Here is a 17,813-nt window from a genome sequence, read left to right as displayed (position 1 = left end):
CTCAGCACTTCCTTCTAATGCCATAACAGGGCAGTACTGTGCCAGATGTCCTGCCAGCCTTTTAGTTATTTGAGGGACCATTGAAGAAGAATACCATTATAATTGCATGAGAAAGAGAGTCTTCCCTATGATTAATGCATGCATACACATACTGACAAGCCTAATAAACCATTTGGACTTAAGCTTACCTAAATCAAAACAAGCTTTGTTCTCTGTTGAATAATTTTCTCATCTCCAAAGGACAGTGCATCAGTAGGAGAACTTATCCTGGTATTTGTCCCCAGCTGGGGTTAGGATTTACTGCCTAAGACACAAGATTCAGCACCTGCTGGATAGTGAAACTGGGGTAAAGGGAATCCATGAAAAGACCCCCAGGAAACAGGAGAATATAGTCCCAGGGGAGGGCCAATCTAATTCCTCTTAGCCAGGCAGCACACTTGGCCTTACTGTGCATAAAACCCAAAAGGGGTCAGTGTTGGGGAAATGTCAACTTCATCAGTGCAGAGTGGGATCATTGAAATTGGTTTTGGAGTTCTGGCTCTGAAGCGGAGTTCCTAGTTGTCCTACCCCAGCACTTTGACCACCCCCATCCCATGCACATACATAGTCTAAGCTAAGTGCTTCTTCTATGGAGCCCCCTGTGTTTTCCATCATAGCACTGATCCTACTGAATCTAATTGCAGGTCTATACCTCTGCCCTTTCATGGGCACACAGGCTCTTATGAAAAGATTTATTGTTATTGCTTGAGGGCCCTTAACACAAGAAGCTATCACTAGAGATTTTAGCCTTGGCTGCATATTTATATCACTTGCAGAACTTTAAAAAAAATGCAGATGCTTGAGCTCCATCCTAGGTATTTTAATATAATTGATTGGGATGGGATCCACACATGTTGTAGAGTTCTTTGCGTATATCTAATATACAGCAAATGCCATAAATCAGCAACCACTATGAATTTTAGTGCTAGATATTTAGGAGCCAAGTAAGTGTTTGATGTATGCCTAATGAATAAATGAACAGCACTGAGTCCTGGATCCCATCAACTAGAATGTTGCTATGGCAGAGCAGGGACTAGTCAAACCCACATTACTCCATGGCTTAAGTGCCTTGGAAGCAATGTGCTCCTTTCTCTCTTAACAGGCAAAATTTATAAGTATTGCCTCTAAGCAGAAGCATTATTCATGGACACTGGGTCAGTACTGCCTGCAAGAATTGATAACAGGTCTTTGCAGACAGGGAGAATAAATGAGAACTGGCTGTCATACCCTGGGCAGTGCACTCTGTCTTCACTTTCTTTGCAAAGCAAAAATTGAGTATATGAAAGAAAACACTGCGCGGCATTGCTAGACCCCTGTTTCACTATCCTTGTGAGAAGGATGTTGGTTAATAAATCAAATCTGTCTTTGACTAATGATTTGGTAATTTGTTAAATTATAAAAAGAAGCAGGTTTATTTTATAAAAAAAATATTTTTAATTGTAGTTGGACACAATACCTTTACTTTTGTTTTATTTTTATGTGTTGCTAGGATTGAACCCAGTGCCTCATATGTGCAATATAAGCACTCTACCCCTGAGCTACAGCCCCAGCCCGAGAAACTGGATAATTAAGCAAACATTCTATTGTTCCTGGCAGGGTAATAGAAGTCATTGAAGCCTTTCTAAACTCTAGATTACATTTCTCTGACAGAGTTGAATCACCTTCTTGTTTTATTTGTAGTTTTCAAGCTCTGTAGACACATTTCCAATCTGAAGAAATGTGTTTAAAAAACAACCTGAAAATGCATGTGCTACATACTTTATCAGTAGATTTCATTTTTTTTTCTTAGATTTTGTGTTTTTTTTTTTTATTGTAAACAAATGGGATACATGTTGTTTCTCTGTCTGTACATGGCGTAAAGGCATACCAAATGTGTAATCATAAATTTACAAAGGGTAATGTTGTTTGATTTATTCTGCCATTTTTCACTTCCCCCCCACCCCTCCCCTCCATCTATACAGTCCTTCCTTCCTCCATTCCTGCCCCCCTCCCTAAACCCAACTCCAACCCCAACACTAACCCTTCCCACCCCCCATTATGTGTCATCATCCACTTATTAGCGATTTCATTCTTCCTTTGGTTTTTTTGAGATTGGCTTATCTCACTTAGCATGATATTCTCCAGTTTCATCCATTTGCCTGCAAATGCCATAATTTTATCATTCTTTATGGCTGAGTAATATTCCATTGTATATATATACCACATTTTCATTATCCATTCATCAATTGAAGGACATCTAGGTTGGTTCCACAATCTGGCTATTGTGAACTGAGCAGCTATGAACATTGATGTGGCTGTATCTCTGTAATATGCTGATTTTAAGTCCTTTGGGTATAGGCCAAGGAGTGGGATAGCTGGGTCAAATGGTGGTTCCATTCCAACTTTTCTAAGGAATCTCCACACTGCTTTCCAGAGTGGCTGCACTAATTTGCAGCCCCGCCAGCAATGTAAGAGTGTACCTTTCTTCCCATATCCTCGCCAACACCTGTTGTTGCTTGTATTCTTGATAATCGCCATTCTAATTGGGGTGAGATGGAATCTTAGGGTGGTTTTGATTTGCATTTCTCTTATTACTAGAGATGTTGAACATTTTTCCATATGTTTGTTGATTGCTTGTAGATCTTCTTCTGTGAAGTGTCTCTTCATTTCTTTAGCCCATTTGTCAATTGGATTATTTACATTCTTGGTGTAGAGTTTTTTGAGTTCTTTATAGATTCTGGAGATTAGCACTCTATCTGAAGTATGATTGGAAAAGATTTTCTCCCACTCTGTAGGCTCTTTCTTCGCATTGCTGATAGTTTCCTTTGCTGAGAAAAGCTTTTTAGTTTGAGTCTATCCCAGTTATTAATTCTTGCTTTTATTTCTTGTGCTATGGGAGTCCTGTTGAGGAAGTCTGGTCCTAAGCCGACATGTTGAAGCTCTGGACCTACTTTTTCTTCTATAAGATGCAAGGTCTCTGGTCTGATTCCGAGATCCTTAATCCATTTTGAGTTTAGTTTCATGCATGGTGAGAGATATGGGTTTAGTTTCATTCTGTTGCATATGGATTTCCAATTCTCCCAGCACCATTTGCTGAAGAGGCTATCTTTTCTCCATTGCATGTTTTTGGCCCCTTTGTCTAGTATGAGAAAATTGTATTTATTTGGGTTTGTGTCCGTGTCCTCTATTCTGTACCATTGATCCACCTTTCTATTTTGGTACCAATACCATGCCGTTTTTGTTACTATTGCTTTGTAGTAGCATTGAAGATCTGGTATTGCGATACCCCCTGCTTCAATCTTTCTGCCAAGGATTGCTTTAGCTATTCTGGGTTTTTTATTCTTCCAGATGAATTTCATAATTGCTTGCTCTATTTCTGTAAGGTACATCTTTGGGATTTTAATTGGAATTGCATTGAATCTGTATAGCACTTTTGGTAGTATGGCCATTTTGACAATATTAATTCTTCCTATCCAAGAACATGGGAGATCTTTCCATCTTCTAAGGTTTTCTTGAATTTCTTTCTTTAGTGTTCTGTAGTTCTCATTGTAGAGGTCTTTCACCTCTTTTGTGAGATTGATTCCCAAATACTTTATTTTTTTCGAAGCTATTGTGAATGGGGTAGTTTTCCTAATTTCTCTTTCTGAAGATTCATCGCTTATGTATAAAAATGCCTTAGATTTATGTGCATTGATCTTATATCCCGCTACTTTACTGAATTCACTTATGAGATCTAAAAGTTTTCTGGTGGAATTTCCTGGTTCCTCTAAGTATACAATCATATCATCAGCAAATAGGGATAGTTTGAGTTCTTCTTTTCCTATTCGTATCCCTTTAATTTCTTTGGTCTGTCTAATTGCTCTGGCTAGAGTTTCAAGGACGATATTGAATAGAAGTGGTGAAAGAGGGCATCCCTGCCTTGTTCCAGTTTTTAGAGGGAATGCTTTCAGTTTTTCACCATTTAGAATGATATTAGCCATGGGTTTAGCGTAGATGGCCTTTACAATGTTAAGAAAAGTTCCCACTATCCCTATTTTTTCTAGTGTTTTGAGCATGAAGGGGTGCTGTATTTTATCAAATGCTTTTTCTGCATCTATCGAAATAATCATGTGATTCTTGACTTTAAGTCTATTGATATGGTGAATGACATTTATTGATTTCCTGATGTTGAACCAACCTTGCATCCCTGGGATGAAACCCACTTGATCATGGTGCACTATCTTTTTAATATGTTTTTGTATGCGATTTGCTAAAATTTTGTTTAGAATTTTTGTGTCGATGTTCATTAAGGATATTGGTCTGAAATTTTCTTTCCTTGATGTGTCTTTGTCTGGTTTAGGAATCAGGGTAATATTGGCTTCATAGAATGAGTTTGGGAGAGTTCCCTCCTCTTCTATTTTCTGGAATACTTTGAGTAGTATTGGAATGAGCTCTTCTTTAAAAGTTTTGTAGAACTCGGCTGAGAACCCATCTGGTCCTGGACTTTTCTTTGTTGGAAGGCTTTTGATGACTTCTTCTATTTCATTACTTGAAATTGGTCTATTTAAATTGTGTATGTCCTCCTCGTTCAGTTTAGGCAATTCATATGTCTCTAGAAACCTGTTGATGTCTTCGAACTTTTCTATTTTGTTGGAGTATAGATTTTCAAAATAGCTTCTAATTATGTTTTGTATTTCAGTCGTGTCTGTTGTGATATTTACTTGTTCATTCCGAATTTTAGTGATTTGGGTTTTCTCTCGTCTTCTCTTTGTTAGTGTGGCTAAAGGTTTATCAATTTTGTTTCTTTTTTTGAAGAACCAACTATTTATTTTGTCAATTTTTTGTATTGTTTCTTTCGTTTCAATTTCGTTGATTTCAGCTCTCAGTTTAACTATTTCCTGTCTTCTACTACTTTTGGTGTTGGTCTGTTCTTCTTTTTCTAGGGCTTTGAGCTGTAGTGTTAGGTCATTTATTTTTTGAGTTTTACTTATTTTATTAAATGCGCTCCATGAAATAAATCTTCCTCTAAGTACCGCTTTCATAGTTTCCCGAGATTTTGATATGATGTTTCTTTGTTCTCGTTTACCTCTAAGAATTTTTTAATTTCCTTCCTAATATCTTCTGTTATCCATTCATCATATAGTAGCATATTGTTTAATCTCCAGGTGTTGGAGTAGTTTCTGTTTTTTACTCTTTCATTAATTTGTAACTTCAATCCATTATGATCTGATAGAATACAAGGTAGTGTCTCTATCTTCTTGTATTTGCTGACATTAGCTTTTTGGCATAATATATGGTCTATTTTAGAGAAGGATCCATGTGCTGCTGAGAAGAAAGTGTATTCGCTCTTGGTTGGATGGTATATTCTATAAATGTCTGTTAAGTCTAAATTATTGATTGTGTTATTGAGATCTATGGTTTCTTTGTTCAATTTTTGTTTGAAAGATCTGTCCAGTGGTGAAAGAGGCGTGTTAAAATCACCTAGTATTATTGTGTTATGGTCTATTTGGTTTCTAAAATTGAGAAGGATTTGTTTAACATACATGGATGAGCCACTGTTTGGGGCATAGATGTTTATGATTGTTATATCTTGCTGATTTATGGTTCCCTTAAGCAGTATGAAATGTCCTTCTTTATCCCTTCTAACATTGGCTTGAAGTCCATATTATCTGAAATGAGGATGGATACTCCAGCTTTTTTGCTGAGTCCATGTGCATGGTATGTTTATCCCCATCCTTTCACCTTTAGTCTATGTGTATCTCTTTCTATGAGGTGAGTCTCTTGCAGCAACATATTATTGGATCTTTCTTTTTAATCCAATCTGCCAGTCTATGTCTTTTGATTGATGAATTCAGGCCATTAACATTCAGGGTTATTATTGAGATATGATTTGTATTCCCGGTCATTTGGTTCATATTTAAAATTTTTGGCACATCTTCGTTCCTCCTTTATTTGACAGTTCCTTTAGGATAATTCCTCCCTTTGCTGATTTGCTTCTTTGTTTTTTATCTCTTCCTCATGAAATATTTTGCCAAGAATGTTCTGTAATGCTGGCTTTCTTTTTGTAAATTCTTTTAGCTTTTGTTTATCATGGAATGATTTTATTTCATCGTCAAATTTGAAGGTAAGTTTTGCTGGGTATAAGATTCTTGGTTGGCATCCATTTTCTTTCAGAGCTTGAAAAATGTTGTTCCAGGCCCTTCTAGCTTTTAGGGTCTGGATTGAAAAATCTGCTGATATCCGTATTGGCTTCCCCCTGAATGTAATTTGGTTCTTTTCTCTCACAGCCTTTAAAATTCTGTCTTTATTTTGTATGTTAGGTATTTTCATTATAATGTGCCTTGGTGTGGCTCTGTTGTAATTTTGTGTATTTGGAGTCCTATAAGCCTCTTGGACTTGATTTTCCATTTCATTCTTCAGATTTGGGAAATTTTCTGATATTATTTCTTCAAATAGATTGTTCATTCCTTTGGTTTGTTTCTCTAAGCCTTCCTCAATCCCAATAATTCTCAAATTTGGCCTTTTCATGATATCCCATAGTTCTTGGAGATTCTGTTCATGATTTCTCACCATCTTCTCTGTTTGTTCAACTTTGTTTTCGAGGTTAAATATTTTGTCTTCAATATCTGAAGTTCTGTCTTCCAGCTGTTCTATCCTATTGGTTATGCTTTCTCTGGAGTTCTTAATTTGGTTTATTTTTTCCTTCATTTCAAGGATTTCTGTTTGGTTTTTTTTCAATATCTCTAACTCTTTATTGAAATGATCTTTTGCTTCCTGAATTTGCTCTGTTAACTGTCGATTGGTGGGATCGTTCAATGCCTGCATTTGCTCTTTCATCTCATCATTCACTGCCTGCATTTGCTCTTTCATCTCATCGTTTGCTTCCCTAATCATTTTAATTATGTACATTCTGAACTCCCTTTCTGTCATTTCTTCTGCCATGCTGTCGTTGGATTTTATTGATGTAACATCTAGATTTGTTTGGGGCATTTTCTTCCCTTGTTTTCTCATATTGTTCAGGGATCAGTGGGTCATTAAGATATTGCAGATTTCCTCTATCAACTTATAATGTCCCTGAAGATTGCTAGTATATCCCCTCTTATCCTTCAGTAGCCTGAAGCCTTGGAGGAGGTTGATAATGCAGAGCTCCACGAAGAAGCTGCCTCTCTAGGGGTGGTGACCCTCAGGTGGCGTATATTCCCTGCTAGTGGGCAGAGGTGCCTCCACTTGTTGACCAATGGTCATCCAATGGGGAACTAGACTGCGGGCTGAGGCAAAGCCTGTTTGTGCCTGTGTCTCTGGTTTTACCGTCCCTGTGGGAAAACCTCCCCAGGTAGGGAAGACTCACTCGGTGGGGACGTCTCGCTGGTCAGTTGCCCTCCTAGAGGTTCCCCTCAATCTACAACTAACGCCTGGGCTGGGCTCTCTTCCTCTGCAATGTTCCCAGGGGCCCGGACCTACTTCCTGGGCCTGGGAGCCTCACCCTTCGCAGGCGAGTCTCCTTAGGCTGCCTCTCACAGAGAATTTGCCCGCAGCCCTGGAAACTTTGCTCTGCCCCTAGGTGTGTCTCTGTGCGGCTCTTCCAGCAAGAATCCACCTAGTTCCTGGGACCCTGCTCTGCACCAATCGCCTGGCTATGCAGCCCCTCCTCTGAGCCACCACCTGGAGCCCCGTACAATAGCTCCGAGACCCAGAGACCCGCCACACACCTCCTCCTCCGGACAGCCGCCCGGTTTCCGACGCAGTCACTAGGAGTCCAAACAACTCACTTCGGGTCTCCTCCTCCCGCCAACCACCCATAGCCCTAGGCAGTCACTCCAAGTCCAAGTGACCCGCCCTGATCCTCCTCCTCCTCCTTGGGGTAGCCCCCCGGGTGTTCAGGAGCGGTGGCTCCGAGACCAAGTGACTCACCACGCTCCTCCTCCAGGCAGGCCACCGGTGTTCAGGAGCGGTCACTTTTAGTCCAATCAACTCACCACTCGCCTCCTCCTCTGGCAACCACCTGTGGCTCTGATGCAGTCACTCCTAGATCAAGCGTCCCACCACTCTCCTCCTTCAGGCAGGCCACCAGTGTTCTGGAGCAGTTGTTCTGAGTTCAAACAGCTCGCCATGCAGCTCCTTCTCTGGCAACTGCCTGTGGCTCTGATGCAGTCATTCCTAGGTCAAGCAACCCGCCGCGCTCCTCCTCTTCCTCCGGGCAACCTCCCGGTGTTCAGGAGCGCTCGCTCTGAGTTCAAACAGTTCACCACGCAGCTCCTCCTCAGGCAGCCACCCGGAGCCCCAGTGGTTGCTCGAGTCCAAGCGCTGTGCTGAGCCGCCTCCTCTACGATGATCCCAGTTGTCCGTGTTTACCGCTCCACGGGGGGGAGGGGCGTCTCGCCGAGCAACTCCACTTCACAAATTCCCTGCGTTCCTGGGCTACCGCCCCATCCGGGATGCCTCCCCAACGGGAGAGACTCACCCGGCGGCTTTGAGTTGGTCCCTAGTCACTCACTATCTCCTCTTTTGAATCTTGCGTCCTGGAGCAACGTGAAATGCAGCCGCCCTCTAGTCCGCCATCTTGGACCCCCCCCCCCGCTGCTTGCTCATTTTACCAAGTTTAATTACTTTTGATCTGTCTGTAAATTCACTCTAATGCCAAGAGCATACCCTTAAAAGCAATACACTGATTTAGTAATTAGTGGCAATTTCAGACTGATTTCGAACTGTGGTTATCTAAGACTGTGAAAGACAAGATTCTGACTTAGGAATTCTTCCAATGTTAAAAGCACTTGATGAATAATCAAAAATTGATTAGACAAAAACTATGTATTTCTATGATATTATGGTATAATAATATCACCACCTGAGTTTTATATGACATAGCTTTCAAAGTGTGTCCATATACATTCTCTTATTGATTCTAAGAATAGTTAGAATGCTTACTGGGTGGGGGGTATTATCCCCCAAAATCAAGCTTTGGAGGAATTAGTTGACTTAGCCAAAATCACAGAGCTAAATTCCTGTAGTCCTGACTTGTGGAAACTCACTCTTACTATAATAAAGGGCTGTTCTTCACCCCTGATAGCTACAGGACATTTTAAGCCTGTTGATCGTAGTCTGGGGCTCTATTTGAGGAAATGATCTCCGTTCTAGCTCATAACTTCTCTTCCAAGATAATTATCTAAGTCATCTGCCTATCTTTTAAATTGGAAATATATAGAAATCATTTAATTTTTTCTGTCAAAAAATTATGTACTCATTACATGCAAAAAAGAGAACCACACATTCTTTTCATGTGCAAATGGCCCACTAAACAAAAGACTATATTGGGCCTTGAAACAAACAGCATTTGCAAAAGACTGACATTTTATAGAACATATATTGTGACCTTAATAAAATGAGATTAAAAATTAATACTAAACTATACCCAAAAACCCCCTATGATATTTTGAAGTCAAGCAACATTCCTCTAAACAGCCTATGAGTCAAAAAAGAAATAACAAGGGAGAATATAAATGTTTTGAACTGATTGATACTTTAAAAACATAACAAAATTTATGATAAATAGCTAACACAGTGCTAAAAGGCAATTTATAGCTTTAAGTACTCTGAAAATCTTTAAGTTTCACACTTAGAAAATAGCAAGACTGTATTAATTACACCGAGCAAAATCAAGAACATAAAATAAATGAGAGACAAAAATAAAAATGGATAAACTCCTGGGAAAATCAATGGAAAAAATTTAAGAGAGAAACACAAATTTGGAATGTCAGAAATGAAAGAGGGTTTATAGCTACAAATCATATAGGCATAATAAGACAAGGAGACAATTGTACAATCTCAATGTTGATAAATTCAATAACAGAAAAAGTGCACCAATTTCTTGAAAAGTATAAATCATACAAAGTCAGGAAGAATTTCTCTAGGGAGAGAGAGAGAGAATCTAGATCTAGACTATTCAGGAAATAGATAAAATATACACAAGTATGTATATTTTTTCAAACACTTCCATAAGGGAAGCTTCAGAATATTCTAGCAAACATTTTTTAAAAATGCAATTCAATTAAAAGTTTCAGAAAATAGAGCAAGGAACACTGTTCAGCTTGTTTTATCTGATCACAAATCTATGATCTCAAAATCTGACAAAATATATTATAAAAGAATAAAAGTCAGATTAGCATCCCTCATGATCACAGGTGAATTATCCTTTACAAAATATTAGCAAACAAAATCTACAAATGTGTAAAAAGGTTGTTACATTATGATCAAGTATGGTTTATTCCAGGAATGTAAGGCTAATTGAAGTTTTGAAAATCACTCACATAGCTGAACATATTTTAAAATGTAAGATGGGGAAAATAACATATAATCACCTTAATACAGTTAAAGAAAAAAGGCATTGACAAAATCAACCACCTATTTATATCATAGAAGTTTATTAGCACAATAGAAGAAAATATTCTCTAATGGATAAAATGAAATCTACAACTAAGTCTTAGCACAAAGATTATAATTACTGGTATGATACTTAATGCTCTTAACCAGAATGATATGTAACCTTGTATGTTCATTCTCACCCCTTATTTTCAATATTTAAATGAAGGATTTAGATAATTCAAGGAATCAAGATAATGAAACAAAGTTGTAAGTATTGGAAAAGAAAAAAGTGTTTTTTTCACAGCTGACATATTATTTCTGAGAAATTCTTAAGGAATTTTCAAAATAGCTATTAGAGCTAAAATGTAAATTTAGCAAATTCACAAAACATAAGTACAAAATTGATCAATTATGTTTCTTGCTACAAGCAACAAAAAATAATAAAAAATATCATTTTAAAAAATTCAATTACTATACCACAAAAATAGCAAAATTCTCAGAAATAAATTTACCAAAACATGTGCAAGATATCTATACTGAAAATTATAACATATTGTGGCAGAACTTAAAATGAATGAACTTAATGAAAGCAGATAATATATAAGTTGAAGAATTTAATATTAATATTATTTTGATTCTGTACAAATTAATCTGTAGATTTAAAGCAATTCCAACCAAAATAACAGCATATTTGCATTTCAGAATTTGAAAATACTAAACTCTATATGAAATGTGAAAGAATCTAGAATAGTTTAAACAGCATTAAAATAACAATTTTGGAGTATTAGTATTTAATTTCAGAATTTACTAATAACTGCAGTAATTGTGATATTTAAATAAGTAGAGACAAATTTTCAAATTTATTTTCATCCATGAGCTACACTGTTCTCTAAATTTCATGTACAGTGCTATTAACAGAACCAACATTCTGCTAGCTATCCAGACTGGAACTCCAGTTTTATCCTTGATTCCTCCATTTTTTATCACACACATCTAACCAGTTTCTAAATCTTATGGCCCTTAGCACTACTATTTCTCTCATTCCCCACACCTAATTTTCATTCCCAGATATGCATTGATTCAGTCCTCATCAGTGTTGACTCAATGTTATGACCTTCTTTTAACAAAGTCCACAAAAATAAAACATTTTATGTTGGTTCTAAAATATTCCACATGTTATACTGTACATGTTTGAAAAACATACATTCACTTAACCCTCACCACAGCCTTTCACAGTTGAGTACTGTCATAGCTTCCTAGTTGTTCTTCTCACCTCACTGCAAACCTCCAGATGTGTCCTTGTTCGGTAGTAAAAGTGAGAATTTTAAATTTTCATGAATGTTGTACAACATGGCAACAGTCCAGTACTTAAATGCTTGCATAATTATATTCTCCATCCACTCTCTTCCCCTTTAGACTATTGGACCTGGTGCCATTCTCTTCACACAATGAAATTGCATTTGATTCTAATTCTGGGATGAAAGTCAATTACTTCTGCTTCAAGGCACTCAAGCAAAATGGGTATGGCACTTCTAACTAAAATTTAAATTAGTGTCACTAAACAGAGCTACACTTTCATCCTTTTTCCTATATCACAGAGTGCTTTTAAAGTAAATACAACAGGAAATTATTTAAAAATGCCTAATAGACATCTTTCAAAATTTTCAGGAAAGATAGCCTAGTTCATATAATGATAGATAATGCATACCCCCCAATACAAAATATAGAGTTCAATTCTTTAAAAATTTCTGATTTTTTATGGAATATTGAATAATAAATGTAACATTTCTTTAGTTTAAAACATGCTTGGCATTCAGTCAACTTTTAATTCAAAGAACACCTGGGAATAAGTAATTAGGACCAGAGCAGCAATAGCTTGATCTATGGCAAGTCTAGGTGCTCAGATAATTGAAATAAGAAAATAGAAAGAAATTAAGTATTATAAAATTTTTACATCTATAATTACCACAAAGGTAACAATGTAGAATGTTTACCTATATGAAGCCCCTTCTCACCAAGAAGGTGAACACTTTCTCTCATGAAACTGCTTTAAGGTTAAGCCTCTGATTGTACCTGTGCATTTCTGGTCCTCTTACTCAGCCTAGACTCTTTACCTAGGTCTTGTCTACAACTATAGAGCAAAGACCCAGAAGAAAGCTATGAGAAATTAGAGTGACTGTCTTTCATACCCAGGACCACAATCTGCTTATTTTCTAAAGTAATACAGATTTAAAACAAAAATTAGAGGAGATCCTCTAAGTAAATGTTTGTGCCTTTGAATAAAGAAGGACAAGGAAGAGATAGCTCTGAGGTTGTAGACTTTCTGAACACTATTGAATTAAAATTAGTGTAATGTCAACTAAAATATTTGCATTTCATTCTCCCATCTGAGTCTACCTTCAGAATCAATGGAAACATATGATATGGCATAGTTGTGGTGTGCTACTCAAATAATACTGTCAAGATTTAGTTACTCATTGCTTCTACTTCCAAGAGAGTTGTGTTGGTTACTAAGGGCTCATAGCTAAGTCACTCTCTGAGGATAATCCTTGGTCAAGAGGTCATTCTCCCTCCTCAAGAGCAACCCACATTTGAATGATAAATTGATGTATGGGACTCAAATTCCTGGTCCTCTTGCTTTAGCATAGGGACCACTCCAGCAACAGAGCTTCCTATGAAGATTGGAAGAGAATTCTTCAAATGCACTGCAGTTCAACTTCTTTCTCTGTATTTTCCAAAAGAAGCTGTGCACAGAAATATATTTCTGTCTCATAGTCTGTTTTTCAAGGAATATGACCTAGTAAAGTTTGTACCAAGAGAGCAATGAGGAGGTGACATTAAATGAGTTACTTTATATCTATGAGGATGTAACCACTGATGCTATGTAGAAAACTGATGCCTTTGGCATATTGTAATAGTGTAATTAGTACTTTCACTGGTATTGACTGGGATGGGATACTAGGAGAAGGAAATGAACTAATGTATACATATCTCAGATATTTGAGAGTTTCATTGGAAGGAGTGATTGGCACTGTGAAATAGAATAATTGTCACTAAAGTCTCTTGGTGCAGTGGAGAGAGACAATGAAAGGCCAAGAGTGATTAATCATTAAATTAGGGGTAAATGCAAAGGTGGCAGACTACCATGTTACCTACCAAACAAATGGATTATCACTTCTTATAACAGATATGGGAAAAGCTCAGCACTAGGCCCAGGAATTAATCATAAGAGTACAGAACTCCAGACAAGGATTAATTCTCAATTCAAACAGGTTGGTTATGCTTAGGTTGGGCCCTAAATGGAAAAATAGGACTGTGCATCATTGGATGAGACATCTGGGTAAATTAACTTGAAACTCTGGAAACTCTAGATTTCTCTTAAATCCTCTGAGACACTAAAGTGGTCCTCTCACCGCTCTTAGGGGCTAGAAATTCATCCTTGTTTGAAGACCTTATAAAGATCTCTTATTTGAAATGAAATCTGTTAATCTACCATCAAGATCTACCACAAATATCCCCTGGACCTCCAGACCAATAATTAGATAAAAGTTAGAGCATAATCCTATCGATGAATCACAGAGTCTGTTAAGAGAAGGAAGAGACAAAATCTTGAAGAAACTGTAGGATTTCATCAACATGTATGCACAAGTGGGAACTGGGAGAATATTTATGCTCTGGATTCTTTTTGCAATTTGACTGAATAGGAGCTATACAAATTTAAATAGGGGAGAATTCCTATATCCACAGATTTTGTTTAATTTATAGAAGTGAAAGAAATTATGGATGAATGATCAGGAGGTTAAGGACAGCCTCCCTAAAGAGATTTACAAGGCTGACCTAGGGGGTGATGCTGCAAAATATACAATCTGCCAGCAATTGAGACCAATGCTGCACAACTGATACAATGCCTTCTGAGAAGACTGGGCAGTTATTTGGTAGCAAATGATTTCACTGGACTTCTACTCTGAAAATGAGAATGCCTTGTTTTAATTGGAATCAACACAATTTCAGATGAAAATTTGACTTTCCCACCCATAAAACTTTACTTTAGCGCTAGGAGTCTACAGAACAGTAGTAGAGGTACAGTACTGAGTCCATGACCATGGACTCTACTAGTCCTGTCAAATCAAAGTCTAGAAGATTCCAGCCTGATAAGGAAGTAGCCTTTGAATGCACATTTGAAGCACCAATGTATAAATGATACCCTGATGATGAGTCCCATAATTCAGAATGCAGTGTTTCTTCTAAATCTGTGTCTATCAGATACCCAGAAGATAGAATACATAGATTTAGGAACCAAGGTGTGAAAATAGGAATGAGCCTACTTTTTATCACTCTTAGTGTCATGCATTCTTGGAATATTTGCATTTCCCATCCCCACAATTTCATTTTCTGTGCTTATAAGTGACCTGCATTGCATCCCAGAAGGAGACTGTGTCTTTCAGGAGACATGAGGAAAATACATGCCATCTTAAGATATGGTTGTCACTAGGTAATTCTAAACCTATGGCAGGAGGAATTGACTCTGATCATTAACCAAAGGTAGGGCTAAAAAATGCACAATGGGGACAAGGATCAATCCATTTGATACCCAGATAAGCCACTGAGAAAACTCTTCAGAACCTCTTGTCCAATTTGAGTGTAAATGGACAAGAAAGGCAAGATGATCAAAGTCTCAGATTTTTCAGGGATCATAATATAGTTTACCCCATCAGGTAGGTCATCTAGATCAGCAGAGACACTAGCCTTAGGTGAGTGCGAGGTATCTAGAATTGAATGTGTAATGAGTTGTGAACTTGAGCCATCTACAATTAAAGGGGGCTTTAGTTTATTTCAATACTCATCTTCATGTGAATTTCCCCAGGAAAAGAAAACAGATTTTGGAAGAGAGAAGCAAGTGGGTTTGAGAGGCACCCAGAGTGGATGGAATGAATGCCAGTGTGCAATGCCTTTAGGATGAAGGTGCTCATTCTGCTGAGTCAACCTCTAGGAATTGCCTTCAAATGAGGGGAACTGGCACAGATACCAGTTCAGTTTTACCATTCTTGTTCTTGAATATGCCCTAGTTTTGGCTTTCAAGGTTAAGTGACTCCAGATCTACAAAATATATTTTACCTTCACAACATATCATAAGTAGCATACATAGTTTAAAGAGTAATGAAGAATAATTACAATTGTCCTGTAATATTTGTTTGCTCTGTTTGAGGTACATATTAAACATTTAAAATGTTTATCTTTTAATCATGACAATAATCTACAAAACGTACTATACTTATTGTAGAGAGGAACATATATTTAGCTTGTCACAATTCTAAAATACAGATTATAAAACTATATTTCATTGTATTACACAGTTAATCTGAAAAATATAAAACTACCTATGTATGCTAGGGAATTAATTTAAATCTAAATTGCCTACTTGTCCCCTCTACTATACTACTGAATATATTAAATATAAATATACTAAATATTCTACTGAAAAGGCCCTGCATTGCTATTTTGTACAAAACTTAAGAAATTATTCTTGATAGATTCTTATTACAAATTGTTTCTTCAAGGCAGATTCTCCATTTTCCCAATGGTATCTCAATTATGGAACACCCTCCTAAATGAAAGGTTTACTAGTATCAAATGGAGCTTACCCAGTTGGTCTGAATCTTGGAGTTATGGAGCATCACATGCTTATCCCAGAAAATACAAGGGATTTTGAAATTAATTTTACTATCCAAACCCTACCCTCTTCTGTAGATAACTTTTCTACCTTGATGATTCTTTCTTCTGCCTCCAGTGCTCAATATACTCAGGTCTTCTCTAACCTACTGCAATTCTTTGGAGGAATCTGATAACTAGAGATACTAATAACTGATGCAATCTAAATTCATTACTGAGATATTGGAAGACTTTGAAAGTAACAAAGCATTGGCATGTTGAGAAGGAGGATAAGGGTGTTTGGGTGTCTTTAATTTTATCCCAATCATAAGAACTTCATAGGCCTGAAATCTTTATGAGAAAGCAAAAGTTATTTTGCTACTCCTAACACATCTAGTTTATTTCCCTTCAAGACATTTTTCATTCATTAGAGGTTCAGACTTTACTAGAATTTATCCAAGCTATAGAAGAGGAAGTATAAAGAAAATTTATAATTTTGGGAAGGGAATAAAAGGTAGAAAAATATGCTTATCTATCATTACTGAAAAAATAATAAAACAAAAGATTTTAAAATTTCAATCATATGCCACTTAAGTATGACTCCAAATGTCCTTTATACACAAATACATATATACCAACTGAAGCTGAAGTTCTGTCACCAATTTCTGGGCCAACAGAGGGCAAGACAGTTGGTCCCATTCATTCCTGTTCAGCACTTGTTCCTCCTAATTTTTTCTTCAGTTCATTAGAAAGCCCTATAATTTTTTAATAATGGCCTCTCTTTCATAAATGACCACACTAATACAGGGAATAATTATCTGCATTTTTAGAATCAATTAAAAAGTATTCTCATGGCCAAGATCACAGAAAGAAACATGATACAGAATATCAGACTTCTCAAGCCAATTTTTCCTCTCCTTTCTTTATTGTGACAGTATGAGAAATCCTTGCCAAAACTTAGATGCAAGACCAAGATAATGCTACCTGTTAGCACAAGATTCAGCTCCTTTAAAGCCAACCAACTTACTGAGTAGCCATGCTGCCAAATATTTTTTTAAGTCCAGATATACATTAATACAAGCAACTTCATACTTTAAAAAATAGGCAAATCAACACATGGATACTGATTTACAGACATTTTTAGCACAATTCTCCAGAAAAACAAAAGTCAGTTCCCTAGGGAATTTAAAACTGATTTTAACTTGCAATTATTTTGGAAATCCATACAGTATATCAGTTAAGAAACATCCAAACAAAAAATAAGAAATAACACTCACTTTGGTGGGTGTTTGGCTGTTTTTGTATCCAACAGTAAAACAAAAGTACAGGTTCTACATGATATAATAAACAAAACACAAACATCTTATATTTTCCCAAAACTAGATATATATGCATAATGGCAAAATAAGTGAAGCATGAGTAATGATAGTTTTAATTTAAGACTACTGCCCTGCTGTGTTGTCTTTAGGAACTATATGTACTAATGTCTATATACATATTTTTTTCCTATTTTTATTCCTGAATTTTTTACCAGGCTATTATTTCAGGCAGAAACCAAGAAAGATTGGCTAGATTTTTAAAAAGCAATTAAACAGTGTTCATTAATTAGATTTTGTTGATAGTTTGTTGATAGATTGTAATCGAGGTGGTAGAACCATGTCTTCATTGATAAGTGTGAACTGAGTCAGTGTTTAGATAAGAAATATCTGATCACCATTTGAGAGGAGGTATTTAACAGATTCCCAAATATTAAACAATATGTTAATATTACAGAAATAGCTCACACTTCCTTGTAAGGTTTCCCTGAG

The sequence above is a fragment of the Sciurus carolinensis genome, unplaced genomic scaffold, assembly GCF_902686445.1.
Source record: "Sciurus carolinensis unplaced genomic scaffold, mSciCar1.2, whole genome shotgun sequence".
Classification (NCBI taxonomy): Eukaryota; Metazoa; Chordata; class Mammalia; order Rodentia; family Sciuridae; genus Sciurus; species Sciurus carolinensis.
Note: the sequence above shows the minus strand (reverse complement) of the source record.